This window comes from Kogia breviceps, chromosome 2, assembly GCF_026419965.1.
Source record: "Kogia breviceps isolate mKogBre1 chromosome 2, mKogBre1 haplotype 1, whole genome shotgun sequence".
Taxonomy (NCBI): Eukaryota; Metazoa; Chordata; class Mammalia; order Artiodactyla; family Physeteridae; genus Kogia; species Kogia breviceps.
The window spans coordinates 162,161,066-162,179,530 of NC_081311.1; the positions used below are offsets into that span (position 1 = coordinate 162,161,066).

The 18,465-nt window shown below is 37.4% G+C and overlaps 1 non-coding gene across 1 annotated transcript; it reads left to right on the forward strand.

The window, feature by feature from the left end:
• Nucleotides 1-4,120: 4,120 nt before the first annotated feature.
• On the forward strand, nt 4,121-4,227 carry LOC131751762 (U6 spliceosomal RNA). The gene has a single exon (XR_009334319.1). It is a non-coding gene; the product is annotated as a U6 spliceosomal RNA (small nuclear RNA).
• Nucleotides 4,228-18,465: the final 14,238 nt, after the last annotated feature.

Here is an 18,465-nt window from a genome sequence, read left to right on the forward strand (position 1 = left end):
CCATGGCAGACAAAATAGTTATCCACACTATCCTTTCACCTCTTCTTAGGTACATGGCAACCTAGAATGAAGGCTGCAATTCTCAGCTATGTGTGGCTATATGATTAAATTCTGACCACTAGAATATGAAGGGAAATGATATAAGCAACTTCCAATGTGTCCTAAAAGGAGGGATGATGACCCTTTTCTCTTCCTTCCTCCAACTAGCTACTTTAAACTTGGACCTGGTGGGGAGTCATGTCGGACAGACATGGGGTAGACACAGGACAGACACGGCAGACAAGGGGAACATTCTAAGGATTGCAGAGCAACAATCAGAAGGAACCTGGGTCCCTGGACTTCATGGAGCAGAGCTGCTGTACCTGGACCTTCTACTTACAGTTTATTATGTAAGTGAAACAAACTTTCATGTTGCAGATGAAACTATATCCTAACAAAAATTTCTACTATATTCTCTAAATTCACTGTAGTATGACACTACAACTTATGTACTTGGCATGAACGGTGATTTCAGAAGAAGGGTTATTTCTTTTCTCTGTGATTCCAGATGGCAACAAGCATTCTTCTGAATCAGGAAGAGAGGTAATAAATAAAATATCCATTACCTTTATACAGAGCAATCCTGAAATAGAGCAAATCCAAATAAATAACCCAGTCCTTAAATTTGGAAGAATGTTACATAAATTTCAGCTGCACAATAAACATTTCTTGGTGAAAACAAGTTCTTTCCGGCACCAAAAATTATCATCTAGTAAATCAGGCAGTGTGTTAGAGATTATTAGCACTCAATAAACACATTTGTGCTCCTCTCTCTCCCAGCCACACTTGCAGTGAGCTCAGAGCCATGTGACTTGGTATGGGACAATGAAAGGTGGGTAGAGACCTCTAGCTCCTTTGCCTTCTGCCATGGCAGGTTTAGGAAGCACAAGTTCTCAATGGTCCACCTATAAAAATGGAGGAGGACGATCATAGGGGATGCTCTGTTGTGCCACCAAGATTCCCTCATCAGTGGTGACTGCTCTCAGCTGAGCTGACCTCTGGAGATCTCCCTCAGCAGAAGACAGCTTCTTTGCCAAGACTATTACCCTTCTCTAGGGGTAGCACACACCTAATAACTGGTCAATACAGAAGTATAACAGCCTTCCTGCAATCCCCATGTAAGACAACCCTGAAGAACTGGCCCAGCTCCAGATCTTCCTGTGAGATTAACTGAGGCCTCTGGTAAAGCAGCATTATAGTTCAACTCTTCTCTCTGCCCAATCCTATTTTCTTGCCTCACCCACTGGTGCTGACTCCAAGGGCTCCCCCACCACTAACCTCCATGGACACAAATCTTTATCTCAGAGTCTGCTTTCTGGGGAAGCCAGCCTAAGACAAACAGTCAAATTGTATCATATTTTGTCTGGGCAAGAAATAAACCTTTACTGTGTTAAGCCTTGGGATTTTAGCATTTATTTATTACTCCAGCAAAGCTGAATGATAGTCATTCAGATTAGTTGTATTTCCAAGGTCAAAAGAGAGAGAGAACTTCCAAATCCCCACCTACTACTACTGAAGGTCTATGAGAAAGGTATGAGGAGGAGATAACGGGCAACATGGCATTTTTATTACTGCATAATTTCTCCTGACATCTGAAGCTGAGTTAGATTGTGAGTTACCTTAACTAGAGACAAATAAAGAGCTTTGATGATTCCTGGGCTTTTTTTTCCTTATAAGACACCTTTCTAAGTGGAAAGAAGTTCCAAGCCCATTTATTTCTTGCCTTGGAATGAAAAGAACCCACTGTAGATTGTATTTTGATCATAAATATTTTTCACTGCCCTCCCTGAGGGATTATTACATACCACACCATGTAAACCAGGCCTGGCCATATGACTTGCTTAGGACAATGAAACATGACCAGAGTGGTAAGTAGCATATCTGAGACCAGTGCACTATATTTTTTTCTCTCTGCCATGAGAACTTGCAATGTTCCAGGTAGTGGCTGATTCCTCATTCTTGAGTCCAGAGTTGTGACAAGGTGGAACAGAGTCAGAACTGATCCTCAGTGATCATGTAGCACAAAAAAGAAATAAATATTTGTACCAAAGACCCTGAAATTTTAAAGTAGCTTGTTACTATGGCAAAACTTATCTGATGATTGGAGACCTTAGAGAGAAAGGTTCAAACTTAGATTGGAAATCAACCAATCAATCAATCAATCAAATCCAAAGACACCACACAAAACAGAAGGAAAAGATTTAATCCTTCACCTGCGTCACAATGAAAATTCCAACCTGTCCCTGCAGTGTCCTTGACTTTGTACCAAATTAGCACTGCAGATTTTAAATATATCAAAGCCACTAAAGTTAGGTGATTAGAACTCTAATATCTCCCTCTTTCTCTCATTCTCTTTCAAGAAGGATTATTTGATAATTTTTTTCATCGGGGCTTCCAGTACTATTTATTTCAAACTGACAGACATATAAAATCTTGTTGGTAATATAAAACACATTGTGGATCGCCACAGATGATAAATGATTCAAGGTTCCACCTGTGTTTTCAAGGCAATAAATTATGACCATGTTATTTATGGTCATAATCATTGAGTAATCATGTAGAAAAATGTTAATAACACTTCATCAAATTTTAAAAAAAGAGAGCTTCCCTGGTGGCGCAGTGGTTAAGAATCTGCCTGCCAATGCAGGGGACACGGGTTTGAGCCTTGATCTGGGACGATCCCACATGCCACGGAGCAACTAAGCCTGTGAGCCACAACTACTGAGCCTGCGCATCTGGAGCCTGTGCTCCGCAACGGAAGAGGCTGCAACGGTGAGAGGCCCGTGCACCGCAATGAAGAGCGGCCCCCACTCGCAGCAATTGGAGAAAGCCCTCGCACAGAAACGAAGACCCAACACAGCCATAAATTAATTAATTATTTTTTTAAAAAAAGAAGAAAAAATGTAGTTCTCCCATACACCCCTTCCAACTTCTATCTCACACATACACATAAACACACACATATATATACACACATATATATGAGTACATATATGTAAGTACATAAGTATATAAAACTTAAAACTCTAATTTTACATGTCAGAAATATAGATGATAGATAGATAGATATAGAGCTAGATATAGATAGAGGTATAAAATACCATCTGTTTGGGATTCCCTGGTGGCGCAGTGGTTGAGAATCCGCCTGCCGATACAGGGGACACGGGTTCGTGCCCCGGTCCGGGAAGATCCCACATGCCGCGGAGCGGCTGGGCCCGTGAGCCATGGCCGCTGAGCCTGCGCGTCCGGAGCCTGTGCTCCGCAATGGGAGAGGCCGCAACAGTGAGAGGCCCGCGTACCACAAAAAAAAAAAAAAAAAAAAAATACCAGCTGTTTGTGGACAGACAGCTACATATTTTTCTTAGGCCTGGAATGTCAAGTTTTCCGTTGTATATAGTTCACATGAAGAAGTTGAGATGGGGAATGAAAAAAAGGGAGAGAGTAGAGAGTAGGATACAATGAAAGTACTAAAAGACTACACTGACAATGTCAAAAGCAGATTCATAATACGGAAAACTGCCAAAGGGGTTGTCAAGCAAGTAAATACATTTCCATAAGAACTTTTTCTTTGTTAAACCAAAGTAATTGGAAATGACTGGCATTAAACATCAATCAGGATTATAGTGGACATCAGTTATAATTGATAGCTGCAAGAAATCAATGTAATCATCAGTACTATAAAAAACTCTGTTATTTGCTTTCAGAATACCTCACAAGTCTTTCCTCAGTTGAAATTTATGCATTTATACCAAAATAGCACAGATGACTCTAAGTTATTTTTATAATTTCTTTATTCTTACTTTATGGTTCTTGCTTAAAATCTCTATTTTATATTTCTTCAAATATGGAAAAAGGATTATGAAAGTAACCAGTGAACTTTAAGATAATCTATGTTCCTGCGATATATGGCAGTATCATTTTTCACACCATGTAATAATGGGTGAATTCTGCATTATTCCTCTTTTCATCACAAGTTTGTAATGGCTTCTTCTGAACACAACAGCATAACTCACATATTGATTCTAATGCTGTGAATATATGGAATGACTGAATAAATGTTTTGGTAAAAAATAACGTTGTGGTGCTTGCTTCGGCAGCACATATACTAAAATTGGAACAATACAGAGAAGATTAGCATGGCCCCTGCGCAAGGATGACACGCAAATTCGTGAAGCGTTCCGTACTAAAAAATAAATAAATAAATAACGTTGTGACATCCATGTATTCAACCAATATTTAAACAGTGTGAGGGATAAAGGTTTGTGTGGATAGACACTTTTTATGCTGTACGTGTTTCATTCACTGTTTCTGACATGCAAGGCTCTGAGTGAATTGTGAGTCCCAGGGGAGCAGCACAAGTTGTTAAAACTGGGTGCTTAAACTTAAGTGATGTATTTATAACCATATAAACTGCTTTTATAAGGAGCAGCTCCAATGGGGCTTACTCAAAGTAATCATATTTCATATAATACAATATCGAGTGTTGGGAAGGAGTTTGGAACAAAAGCCATGCCAGAGAAAGGTTTTCTGAATTGGCAGCTGGAAAAGCTGAAGAATAGAAAAATACATAACTAAATAGGGATAAAAATTAAATAAAAATGAAGAAGAAAAAGAGAAAAGGTCTTATATCCAATAGGAGTGCAACAGGTGTAGGGTTAACACGTTGATAATTCAGGGGGAAAGCCAGCAAGAAAGAAAATTCCCTCACAATTTAGGTGGAGGCAGTGGTCAAAATGACATTCCTCAACTCATAGGATTCCTCTTTTCTACCCTGTGCACAAATCTTTAATCATATTTTGAGTGAGGACCCAAATATTTAGCATTTTTTCGATCTCTCATCCCTAGCCCATACCTGATTCTGGAACACCAGAGATAAGGATATGAAACATTTCCAAGTCTCATTTTTCCCATAAGTGTATTTTCCTCACCCTGCGGCAACCAACACTCTGATCATGTATTACCTTTGCCTGTTCTGAATTTCACATAAATGAAATCACACAGTATGTACTATATTGTATCTATTTTTCCCTCTCTCAATATCATGTTTTTGAGACGCATCCATGTAGCAGCATCTTTTAACAGGCTACTGCTAGCCTACCTGCCATAGGGTAGGCTGCTAACAACTACTCCCTTCCTCTAGAGGATTGCCTCTGGCTGATGGCACCTCACATTTAGGGCAACACAGAGTCAATGTTCAACAGGTGTATGGTACAATAGGACAGCATTTTTGTCTCAAGTTGGCAATAACTCTGTGGTGTGATCCCTCGTGAATTAGGTCAAGCCCAGACTTTATTCGAGCTCAGCTTTTTCCCCTTTGCTATTTTGCTTCTCTCACTCCCTCCTGTTTTCTTTTTTTTAAAGAAAATGATGTACAACTGAATCTCTCAGAAAATGATGTACAACTGAATCTGCCTCATGTTCTGTTTTTAGGGTTGAGTCAGAAAATTGGTAGTAAGAATTATACTAGGAAGCTGACTCTATGGGATTCTAAGTTGGATTATCCACCAGTCAGCTGGTAATGGACCCACGATCACTGGTGATGGATGTAATATTGATAATCTCTGACATGCTGTAGAAGTGTAATTGTTTATACTTTTACCTGGAGTGCATGGAACAGGACACATGTTGAAGGGTATGCACTAACTTGTACAGTATCTCTGGCATTTGAGAGGTGTGAGGGAAATAGTATTTCTAAGGACTCCGGAATGGAATAGCTGTTGCTGAGTACCAGTGATGCTTTGAAGAAAGGAAATAATTAATCCAGGACAATCCATCACCAACTGAAAGCAAAGTACTGAAATCCAGAGAACTGCTTTGTCAAATTTTAAAGAATCACCAACTTTCTGTAACTGGAGAGCTTACTGTACTGAGAACCAGGCTCAGGACCTAATGTGAAGAGCAGCAGAACTTCATAAAAGGTTGAATTCTCAGCCCAGGCAAGACTCTGATTTTATAATTCCAATAAGGACAAAGTGGGTCCTGGAGACTTTAGCTGGGGATATGTGGGTAGGTGCACTTTAACATCTTGAATACACAGGGGCTACAGGAGGGTCCCCTCCCCTCCCCATGGGAGAATATAACGGATTACATTTTAAAGGGAAGGGATCTATAAAAGGGTAGAGGTTGCAGTTACAGAAGAGAAATGATATAATTACTAAATATGTCCATGAAGTGAAAGACAAGATTTTCAATGGTCACAGTGAAGAAAGGAAGATTGTGGCTAGGCTTGCCCGGAACTGAGGAGAGCATAGATGAAGTTGGAGACCATGAATCTGTAGTAGCAATAATCTTTTCACCTCTGCCCAAAACATAAGATTAAGCACAAAGAAAGTGGATAGATGGATTTACCCCAGTTCCGGGGTTTTATTAGGTTAGCAAAACAGAATGACAGTGAGAAAAGGTTGTGAGACTATTCATGGATATGATGAACCATGAGATCTAAAGAATTCAGGGAAGGAAGAAGACAGGAAGAAATAAGTGGGTAGGAAGAAAGCTAGGAAGTTGTGATCGGAAGCAAACATCTGAATTTATCGGGTTAGCAATAACGAAGTTTTGCAAAGATGCAGATCTAGGACGTAGCCCATCAGAGTGGTGGCTGAAGTTCTGCCCTGTCAATGGACAAAGTCAATAAGGACTGGATAACAGAACAAGCCCAGGGATATAGAGATCATTATTTCTAGAAATTTTGAGACTAATACCAATAGGTTTTACATTCCTAGTCCTCTTGATCTCTGATATGTACTCCTCACTTGCTAAAAATTTTAAACATCTGGCTCACAGATTTATCTTCAGCACAAATCTTTCTAGCAACGTCCTTGGGTATTTAGTAAAAAGCAAAATTTGTGGAAATTATTCAAAAATACTTCAGATTAAACCAAAAGTAACTGGGACTTCCCTGGAGGTCCAGTGGTTAAGACTCCGTGATTCCACCGCAGGGCGCATGGGTTCAATCCCTGGTCAGGGAACTAAAATCCTGCATGCCGCACGGTGCAGCCAAAAGAAAAAAAAAGTTACAAAATTTTAAGAATTGGTGAATCTGGCTAAAGGGTATATGAGAGCTTTTTGTAGTAGCCTTACAGCTTTTCTAAAAGCTTGAAATTATATCAAAGTAGTTTAAAAATGAATCTGTTATAAAACTGAAATAAAAGAGGGCTTACAGATGATTCTATGATATATACCAGTCCAAATATAAAGACCTATTTAATCTAATAAAACAAACAGCAATAGTCAGCCATATTTCAATCAGCATCTGTGCATTATGAAAGTGTCTCATAATGCAATTAATCAATTTTTGCAAATATTTTAGTACAAATAAAGCAGTTATTTTCATCTGATGCTGCTGTGATTTTGTAGGATATATGCACCTTTAACTTTGAATTGGATATTTGGTATCTCTCTTTCATATGATGTACTTAATAAATACTTATTGAGGGCTTCCCTGGTGGCACAGTGGTTGAAAATCTGCCTGCCAGTGCAGGGGACATGGGTTCAAGTCCTGGTCTGGGAAGATCCCACATGCCACGGAGCAACTGGGCCCGTGAGCCACAACTACTGAGCCTGAGCATCTGGAGCCTGTGCTCCGCAGCAAGAGAGGCCACGACAGTGAGAGGCCCGCGCACCGCGATGAAGAGTGGCCCCCGCTCGCCGCAACTAGAGAAAGTCCTCGCACAGAAACGAAGACCCAACACAGCCATAAATAAATAAATAAATTTTTTAAAAAAACTTATTGGACAAATGATTAATGCAATGAGTGTACTAGCATCTTAGCATATTTCCATACCTTTATCTCATCTTATACAAGAGTAAACTCTGCTAAAAATATAGCTTCTCTAGTCTTGGTTGGTGGTGTACTTGCTTCCAGCATGTTTTGTATTTATGTATGTTTACATAAGCTACAATACTTATTATCTCAAATTAGTTATTGTTTCACAGGCTGTAACAGTATGAAATGGAAGATGATCTCTTTTATAAATTTCTGGATGTATTCCAAGAAAACGCTTAGAAAATTACAGCAGACAAATTAACAAGCTCATAATAGGAGGTAATTCCAATCATCTTCACCACACTCCTCTTTATCACAACAGAATGAAAATGAAATACCTACAATCTTGAAAACAGACAGCTTTGGGAGGTTGCCATCTTGAGTTAATTAGAAAAATCTACTTCTTCAACATCTCACATTGACGAGAAGCAGTCAGGCCTTGCCTCTGAATCCTAAGCCTGCAGAGCAATGTTTCTAAGATGGAATATGTACCCCAATTAGAAAGCCACTTGTCAGATTCTTCACCTGAAAGGCTTAGATGTGGACTACATAATTTCAATGGATGTTTCATATAAAATGTCACAACTCCGAAGGACTGGTATTCTTATCTCCATTTTCAGGATAAAGAAACTGAGTCTGAGAAAGATAAAATAAATTGCCTGAGACCACACAGCTAATAAGCGGTAGATCTAGAATCCAAAATAGGCCTGCTGCCTCTGGAGACCACACACCTAACCATATTCAATTCTGCTTCCTATTTCAGAATTCAATAAAATATGATTTGCTTTTCCATATTCTGATTGCATGTTCCAACCCATCATATCTAAGTGCTTTCTGTGAGCATTTCCATAAAGCAGAAGTAATTCCCACTCCTTAGGAAAGTACACCCTCCATCGCATTATACTTTTCAAGGGAATGATTACTTATCAAATTAGAGAGATTGTGAGAAAAAGCTGCGCATGCCTGGTCAGCCTTGGTCTCTCATTCAGGGCATCCTGCCCTCCACGCACTTGCATTCCCTACTCATCTGTGTTGGATGTTTTATGGAATAGGCTCAACCTCTGGGAACAAGGCTGTGGTTGTCCAACTCAGACAATGTTAGGTTGGATAACTTCAATTTAGGATATATGCATTAGAAAGCTACTTTTAATGAGTGATTAAGCTAGGTTTCCTAATTCTGCTTTTTCATCATTATTAAAACCACCTTGATTTCTGACATAGAATAGTGACAAAGAACATAGACTCTGAAGCCCTACTAAGGACAAATCTGACTCCACCATATGTACATTAAAAAGTTACTTAAACTTTCTGTGCCTCAGTTTCCTCATCTGAAAAATGGGTATATATTAATACCCACAACACAGCTACCAACTGGCCAAGTCAAACATGCTTATACTACTTTATAGGAGCTGCTAAGCCCCAGATGCTCTGTTTTGTTATATAAAGAAGGTCTCCTCATTCTTTCCAGCTTTGTGACTTATTCCTTTTGATCTGTAAAACATGCTATAATGAACTCCTTCCAAAAGTCCGGGAAGAGCCACATGCTTGTTAGATAGATTCTTGGGTCTAATATTCCTCCTCCCTCCTATTTTGGTTCTCTAATATGGCCCTTTAGTTTTAACTTTCTCCCTCCACAAGATCCTACAATGTAAGGTTTCCATTTTAGATTATGTTTTCTAATTCTGTCTAAGATCTTCTGTTCTAAGAGGCATAACCATTCTGAAAAAAAGATACCTTGAATTTCACATCTGTACAGGCTGTGCACTCAGTGGAAGAGGATGACCTTCCCTCACAGCGGAGGACGGTTCTTTAGTGAAGGGTACACAAGTTGCTGTGCTCCTCTGCTCGAAACGTCAAACAAGCTCCCATTTGCACATTTAAAAGTAGTTAGTTCCTATAAACTCCTGGAACAGTCTGCACAGATTTCATTCCTCCTTGCATGTGAGGTTTAGAATTAAGGTTTAGGAGAAAAGTGTTTGCCTTTGCTGTGCTAAGCAACTCCCTTGATTAGCCCTTTCTGCAAACACCTGCAACAATCCAGCTGTGCCTATTACCTGAGCTTTGCTGCCAGCCTTCAGCACCACATTCGTAATCAATTCTAGACACATTTTTACAAAGGCTCCAGGTCTCTCCCTACATTTTCCATTTATGAGCAGTAAGTGCTACTACTTGTCTAATAATTCTAAGGCCAGCTAACTATCATTCAAAAATTGCAAATATCCAGAGCACAACTTTGAATTTTAAAAATCCATTCACCATCTTTCCTGGAGAAATACAAACATGTATTTATTCAACAACTATTATGTATGGGACATTTTTCTGGGTAGTGACAATGCAGAGATAAACGAGATTAGTGGTAGGACGGGAATAAAACACAGACTTACTAGAGCATGGACTTGAGGATATGGGGAGGGGGAAGGGTAAGCTGTGACAAAGTGAGAGAGTGGCAGGGACATATATACACTATCAAATGTAAATTAGATAGCTAGTGGGAAGCTGCTGCATAGCACAGGGAGATCACCTCTGTGCTTTGTGACCACCTAGAGGGGTGGGATAGGGAGGGTGGGAGGGAGGGTGATCCAAGAGGGAAGAGATATGGGAACATATGTATATGTATAACTGATTCACTTTGTTGTAAAGGAGAAACTAACACACTATTGTAAAACAGTTATACTCCAATAAAGATGTTTAAAAAAAAAAAAAAGAGACAACTTTCCTGTGTCTCAAGACAGAGATGGTTAAAGAAACTAATAACTAAAAATTTCCAGGCAAGGTCAGAAATAGTAGTTTGTGCCAAGTGCAGTGGGAATACAGAATAGAAACTACAGTGAGGACAGAAAATAAGACTAAGTGATTTGAGCTAATGCTTGAAGGATAAAAAGGAGTTAGCCAGGTAGGCAAGGAGACAAAAAGCATTTCAGACAAAGGAGACAAGAGTCCTGCCCTCTCTACTTTCTTTTCCCTTCTCTTCTTCCACCGTTGGATTTCCCTTTGCCTGAGTTATCTTTGAGTTGCCTACAAGTTCCATCTCTGCCTTGCAGATTGAGCCTCTTTATCTCAACTAACTCTTGCCCTGCCATCATTTGGAGCTAAATTCAAACTATTAATACAACTGACTTCTGAACTAGCCCCTGCAAATTTAAAGAGCTTACCTTGATTAAATGTTGCCTGTCATAGGCTATTTCCCTAGATGGCTTCCTAAGAACACTCTTCTTCAAAAAATATATATAATTATGTTAATGTACGGCTTGTTCTCCAACTCAAACACACCAAACACAGACATGTACCAAGTCATATATTTTAAGTAAACCAGTATACTACTTCCTTTTATTCTTTAAAATTTTCTTGTTGTTTCCATCTAGAGGGAGGTCAAAGGCATATTTCTGACCCAAAATTAATTGCTAGCTTTGAAGTATCACAGCTTCACTAACCAACAAAGCAGAAATACTCTTACCAGTGAAAGTGGCAGTCTCCACTATGAAGTCAGATTATGAGGGTCTACAATAGCTGTTCAGCTAGAACAGGCTGACTTGGTAGCAATTTGTCGAGTAATAAAATGTACATAATAATTAGCTTGAGTCTCTAATTAATCTGTGAATGATTTTTGTTTTTAAATTATTTAGCATTAAACATTTTTTATTAGATTTCAAAACCTGAAGCCCCAGGCATACATGTATAATTTTAAAAGTATCATTTGTCTCAAGTCTTAAAAAGGGCTTAATACTAAATAAATTAAATGATAATATTTCCAGTAATTTTTAAAGATATAACATCTAAATGTGGAAAGTATCGTAGAGTACAGAAGGTCATCTTTCTAAATGTTCTACCATAATTTGGAACTTGACAGTAAATATAAGAGACATAGATCATGTTTAACACTACCCAAAATCATAGACAACAAATGTATCAGTTTATTGTGTATATATTTTTTGCTACAAAAAGCTAGAAAACAGTGTTTTAATTCATCTTTGTTTCTCTAAGGGAACTGGACAGTGTTATCAATAAATGTCTATCTCTTAGATGATTTCACTAATAGGTATTTATTAAATGGAGTCAATTATATATCATGACTCAAACATGTATCCCACAGTCTTATGTTGTCATTTTTTTCTAATACTCCAGTAGTTGGATCTTCTATAAATTAAACAAGAAAAATAAATTATCCAAAAGGGAAATATTTCAACTTTAAAGTTATTTACAAAATATGTTACTGAATTTGAGGACACGATTTTGTGCTCCATCAGTATGAATCAGAACCGGAGGTTAGGAGAGCTAATTTTTATATTTGTCAAAAATCAAGTTTGAATTTATGAATAAAAATACATGTCCTAGGGTCACACAACTCACCGTGAAGCAATTTCTCAGAAATGAAATCAAAGTATGATGGGCTTTACAACACTGTCAAGTATTCTTGTCATCAATGGTTCAATTTGTCTTTTAAAATACTTTCCTATTTTTAATTGTGACCAAAGTTCAGCATTATAACAACAAGTTAATATTCCATGATATATTGGACTAAAAGAATTTTTATTTTGCTGCTGGTATCAGTCATAGGTATCAAGATAAATGCAGCATAGATAGATGGATGGATAGATAGACAGATACATAGATACAGACAGACAGACAGGCAGTAAGATAGACATAAATGGCTCATTAAAAGTAACTGAGAGCTTCCCTGGTGGCGCAGTGGTTGAGAGTCCGCCTGCCAATGCAGGGGACACGGGTTCGTGCCCCAGTCCGGGAAGATCCCACATGCTGCAGAGCGGCTGGGCCCGTGAGCCACGGCTGCTGAGCCTGCGCGTCCGGAGCCTGTGCTCCGCAACGGGAGAGGCCACAACAGTGAGAGGTCCGCGTACCGCAAAAAAAATAAATAAATAAAAGTAACTGAGACAAATATATAATAACAACATACTGAAATCATAACAAGTAAATTTGATTGACGTTGGGAAAATAGAGATAATTTACACAATTTCATCTTTATTGTCAAAAAAATTTGGGCATATCACATATCTTTGAATATATATACACACACTAATACATAAAAGATGTCTTTCAATGATTATTTCATCAGATTCAAGAAAATGTGGAGTATTACTGCATACTATTTTTAGTCCAAGTCTACCAAAAATGTCTTTCAAACCTTAATTTTTTCATTTCTAATGAAAGGAAACATAATTTCTAATAAACTATTTTAAAAGGGAGAAGAACTTTCATTGCACTGCCATTAGTGGCTCGTATGGATTAAAATACTACGTCTGTAGTGGGGTTTTAAGTGATCTGGGTTTGGCTAAGTCCTTATAAAGAACTCTGAATACCCAGTGGCTATTTGTGTGGTTACAATAGGGTGAAGTGTAAGAGATGGGATAATGACCCCAAAGGATGCAGGGACACTAACACGATGAATACGCACATTCCACAATTCTTTCTGAGACCAACCCTAGCAAGAAGACTGTGAAATGCAAACCTACACTTTCTACTTAACTCACTACATCCTATTTCCTATAGGATAAATCTCAACTGGAGATCCTTTAAAAGATAGAAATAATATTTTAAAGAGAAATAACTGTTTTAATCTACATTGAATAAACCTTCTATTTTAACCAAGTTTAAATGTTTAGGAAATTTTTACAGGCCGTCTTGAACAAGAATGGTAACATCTGCTCAGCCAGCCAGATCAGCTAAATAAACCCTGGCAAACAACAGGAGGGCAAATATTTCCTTTGGTTTAAGATGTCAAACTAAGAAAAAGAAAAAAAACACTGCACCTATAGACACATCACGCTCATTTCCCCAAACCAGGGCAAAGAGTTCAGACCCAGGCTACAGAATTTGCTCCTCTCCCAAATGCACATGGCAAGCAGAGGAGGATGACACTCTCAGGAGAAGTGAATCAGCACTCACCTCCACAAAACTAAGACATTCAAGGTATTTAGCATTATGAAATAAGAACAATAAGCAGAAGAACTACACCTAAGGAAGCAGAACTAACGAAACGGAAAGAACCTGAATTTAAAGCAGAGTTACTATCTTAGGGGAGAAAATAGAGAATCTTATAAACATGAAGCAAGGGCGTGTGGTTTTAAAGAAAAATCATTTGACGATATTAGATATGAATAATGTATTAAATGAAATAGAGAATCACTGAATGGATTGACCAGCAGACTGAAAACAAATATAACAACCATCACGTTGAAATCCCTCTTGGATATCCCACCGTTATCTGAAATGTAATTTGTCAAAAACTGATACTATATTTACCTCCCCAAAAGGAATGCCTTTCTAGTTTCCGTGTTATTATTCAACCCAGTATCCTTCTTGAATCACAGTGTTTGCCACCTCGAAGTTATTTAAGCCATTTCATGGCTTGAATTATACTGAACACTCTTTGGGGAGCTCATTCATTTCACTTCTTTTGCAGCTTCTCTACTCTCCAGCAGCATATAGTAAATACTGCATAAATACTTTTGCAATTAACTATAGTTATATCTCATATTGAGGCATACTAAACAAAATCTCAGATTTGGAGCATCTTTTAGAACCAGGAAGCAATTTTTTTAAAAGAAATTCAAACTATGGCAAGGGTTGTCAATAGTATCAATATGTAAATTATTCATCCTCTTAAACTTGTTTGGAATCAAAATGATATCCAAACCAAATTTCACTACAAAGCAGTGTTTGTTATTAGAGAAACTAATTTGTAAACTTTGATACACATTCATCCTCCTGTTCAGTGCTAATGCTGATATTGCAATTCAGCATGATCTTAAAGAATACACTAGACTTTGACAGTTAATTACTATTGCATATGCAATAGTAAAACTCTTGGGTGAGTTTTCCTCACCCAAGAAAATGTCATTTTCTGGTTATTATTTAATTTCCTTTGTGTCCTAAATGTTAGTGTCAGCTCAGAATGTATAAAAGAGAGCCCACAGAAAATAAATCCATCCATTATTATTGAAATAGCACTGCAGCTGTTTTGCACCTGTTGCTAAAATCTTTTTAGACATTCTCAATTGAGACGCTAATAGCTCTGTGGATATGCAGTTCTGGACCCGTGTGAACAGAACTATGTAAATATTATACACAGCTGTAAAGAAACAGCTTTATACATTTTTTAATAAAAGCTTATCTTGAGGTTCTTATATTAAAATCAAACATTTTACTATTCTTCAATGGTTTATGTGGCCAATAACAGACACATTTGGAACTGAAAGTTAGAAAATTAGCCGCTTATATCTCCTGCCACGATGGATGAGAAAACATTACCCATGATTTCCATAATGATAACAGACATTTACTAAATAATTAAGCATGTAGTTATCTGGTCTAATTTCACAAATACATAAACTGAAGCTTTAAGAAAGTCAAGTAATTTGATCAAGATCATGGAGTTAGAAAGTGGCTGACCCTAAATCTAATTTTTTTAATCATTATGCAGACTTCCTCCACTCAGTGATAACCTGCAGTTGATCACCACCCTATTTTATACAAGAGGCACATGTGTAAAGTATCCTCTAAGATGTAAAGCATAAGCTTATATAAAGCTATTACAGGTTTCAGAAGCAACAGCCCATAATTCAGAAAAATCCATTTTAAAACTACAGTGGGGCTTCCCTGGTGGCGCAGTGGTTGAGAGTCCGCCTGCCGATGCAGGAGACACGGGTTCGTGCCCGGGTCCGGGAGGATCCCACGTGCCGCGGAGCGGCTGGGCCCGTGAGCCGTGGCCTCTGAGCCTGTGCGTCGGGAGCCTGTGCTCCGCAGCGGGAGAGGCCACAGCAGAGAGAGGCCCGAGTACCACAAAAAAAAAAAAAAAAAAAAAAACTACAGTGGATGTTGTTCTATTTCTGGGAAAATAATGTATATTAATATAATATATCTTTTAGAATTACTTCTGTACATTTTTCAAACAAGTAACTTATTAGTTAATAGGTATACCATCTTCAAAAGAGATTTTTTAATGCATACAATATAAAAAGCTGAATGGAACTCCATCTGGGACTAAATACAAAGAGACATAACTTCAGGAATTTGTGTTTTCTAGTCTCTTTCAAGTCCTGACAGAAATATCTGTTTGATCATATTAGAAAAAGCTGCTTATGAGAAATATTTTAGAGTATCCTTAGAATATCATTCTATGAATGATCTATTATAGACATACCTCAGACCACCACAATAAAACTAATATCACAATAAACTGAGTCACACGAATTTTTTGGTTTCCCGGTACATATAAAAGTTATGTTTACATAATACTTTAGTCTATTAAGTGTGCAATAGTATTATGTCTAAAAAACAATGTACATACCTTAATTAAAAAATACTTTATTGCTAAAAAATACTAACCATTATCTGAGCTTCAGCATGTTGTAGTAGTAACATCAAAGATCACTGGTCACAGATCACCAAAACAAATATAATGATAATGAAAAAGTTTGAAATATTGCAAGAATTACCAAAATGTGACACAAAAACACAAAGTGAACAAATGCTGTTGGAAAAGTGGAGCCAGTAGACTTGCTCAATGCATGCAGGGTTGCCACAACCTTCAACTTGTAAAAAATGCAATACATGCAAAGTGCAATAAAGCCAAGCAAAATAAAATGAAGTATGCCTGTATATACATAAGCCTATAAGTTCACCAGTTAGGTCTCCTGAAAATCCTTGAATTAGGGATAGAAGCACGTTGAAAGGTATAGCATCCTATTTTAGAAATAGTTTAGGTCAAATCTTTTATTTATTTTAACCCACAGGATTGAAAATACATTAACATTAATAAACTGTTCCTTAGTAACAAATATTTCATGTAGAATGGCCTACTTCCTCTTCATCAGATGCTGACACACTGTTCAAGTGTTCCTAAATGATCTAATGTGCTCAATCATTGTAATTTGGATTTAAAATATAGCATGGCGGGCTTCCCTGGTGGCGCAGTGGTTGGGGGTCTGCCTGCCGATGCGGGGCACACGGGTTCGTGCCCCGGTCCGGGAGGATCCCGCATGCCGCGGAGCGGCTGGGCCCGTGAGCCATGGCTGCTGGGCCTGCGTGTCCGGAGCCTGTGCTCCGCAGCGGGAGGGGCCGCAGCAGTGAGAGGCCCGCGTACAGCAAAAATAAATAAATAAAATAAAATAAAATATAGCATGGCTAGTAAACACTGACTCAGAAAACTTATAAACTCAGCAAGATTGTTAATAAATACTAAAACACTGGCCCACTGTTTTTTATTGAGCTTGTTTGGGGTTTTTTAGGTTGATATTTAAGTCATTTAACATAAATTCAATCTCTAACATTCCTGACATTTTGGTCTTGCTATACTAAGTCATCCTTAGTTATAACATGCATCACTGGCCTAAAATGGCTATCTACGAAGGCAATATGGTATTTTGGGAAAAAGCATGTGTTTCAGAGCAGAGCAACCTGGATTCAAATCCCAGTATTGTCATATATTAATTAACCTAATCTCTCTCCATGCTCCTATTTCCTTTATTATAATAAAAGAAGAATGTGACAACCTCACACGTCTGTTGGGAGAATTTATATATATATTTATTTATTTATTTATTTATTTATAGCTTTATATATTACAGATATATTTAATTATATATAATGTATATTTATATACTAAATATGTCTATGCATTTACAGTGCATATATATCATTATAAATCCTCTATAAATAATGAAAATAAATGAATATATTTAATACATAAAGTTCTTGATAGAAAGTACTTTCTTCCCTTTGGTACACCTGGTGATGAACTGATATTTTATAAACAAAGGAAAACCTTACTGATTCAGACTAATTAGGAAAAAAAACCACCCAAATTAGTGAAAGACCTCAAACTACAATTTTTTTCCAGGGGAAAACTTGTATATTTAATAATTTAGATGCCAATTTCAGAAAAATGTACTATAATATTCCACATCATTCCTCCATTTAACAGTGGCATGTGATTTCATTTTCCAGTTAAAGATAATTTTCACGACTAATGACCACGTCTTTTTTTAATAGAATTTTATAGAATTATATCAAAATTGCTGTTTCTCACATTTCCAAGTAGAGTGCACTACTTTAGGAAAAAAAGATAAATTCACCTAAAATAAATGCTATCTACTTAAATACACACCATAATTAATAGCAAATACTATAGAGTGCTAACTATGGGTCAGGTAATGTTCTATGTGCTTTAACATATAATAAAATAATTGTAATCCTATCAGGTAACTGCTTTTTACTGATGAGCAAACTGACTTTCCCAACTGATCTGTTCAAGACCACAACACATACTAAGTGGCAGATCAGTCTAACTGCAACGTTCACGCTCCTATCCACTAACTCCTGTATAATAAATGTGAAAATCAGATTTTTTCTTAAGTATGTTCTCTTCAAACATAGCATCTTACAATGTTGATTACATTATTATGTTACTTAGTCAAAATGAATTCTTTATAAAGTCCACCCTGTGCCACTTGTAATTAGCCAACTATAAATTACTATAGTCCAAATAGATTCATCTCTGATGTTGATCATTTTTAAAGAAGAGAACATTGAAAACAAATTTTATCAACTGAATTTGGATTTTGCAATGCATATTTTCCTAAAGGTAATCATTAGCTATACTTCAAACTATACATTAGTTCTGAAACTTGCTTAATAAGGTATAATTG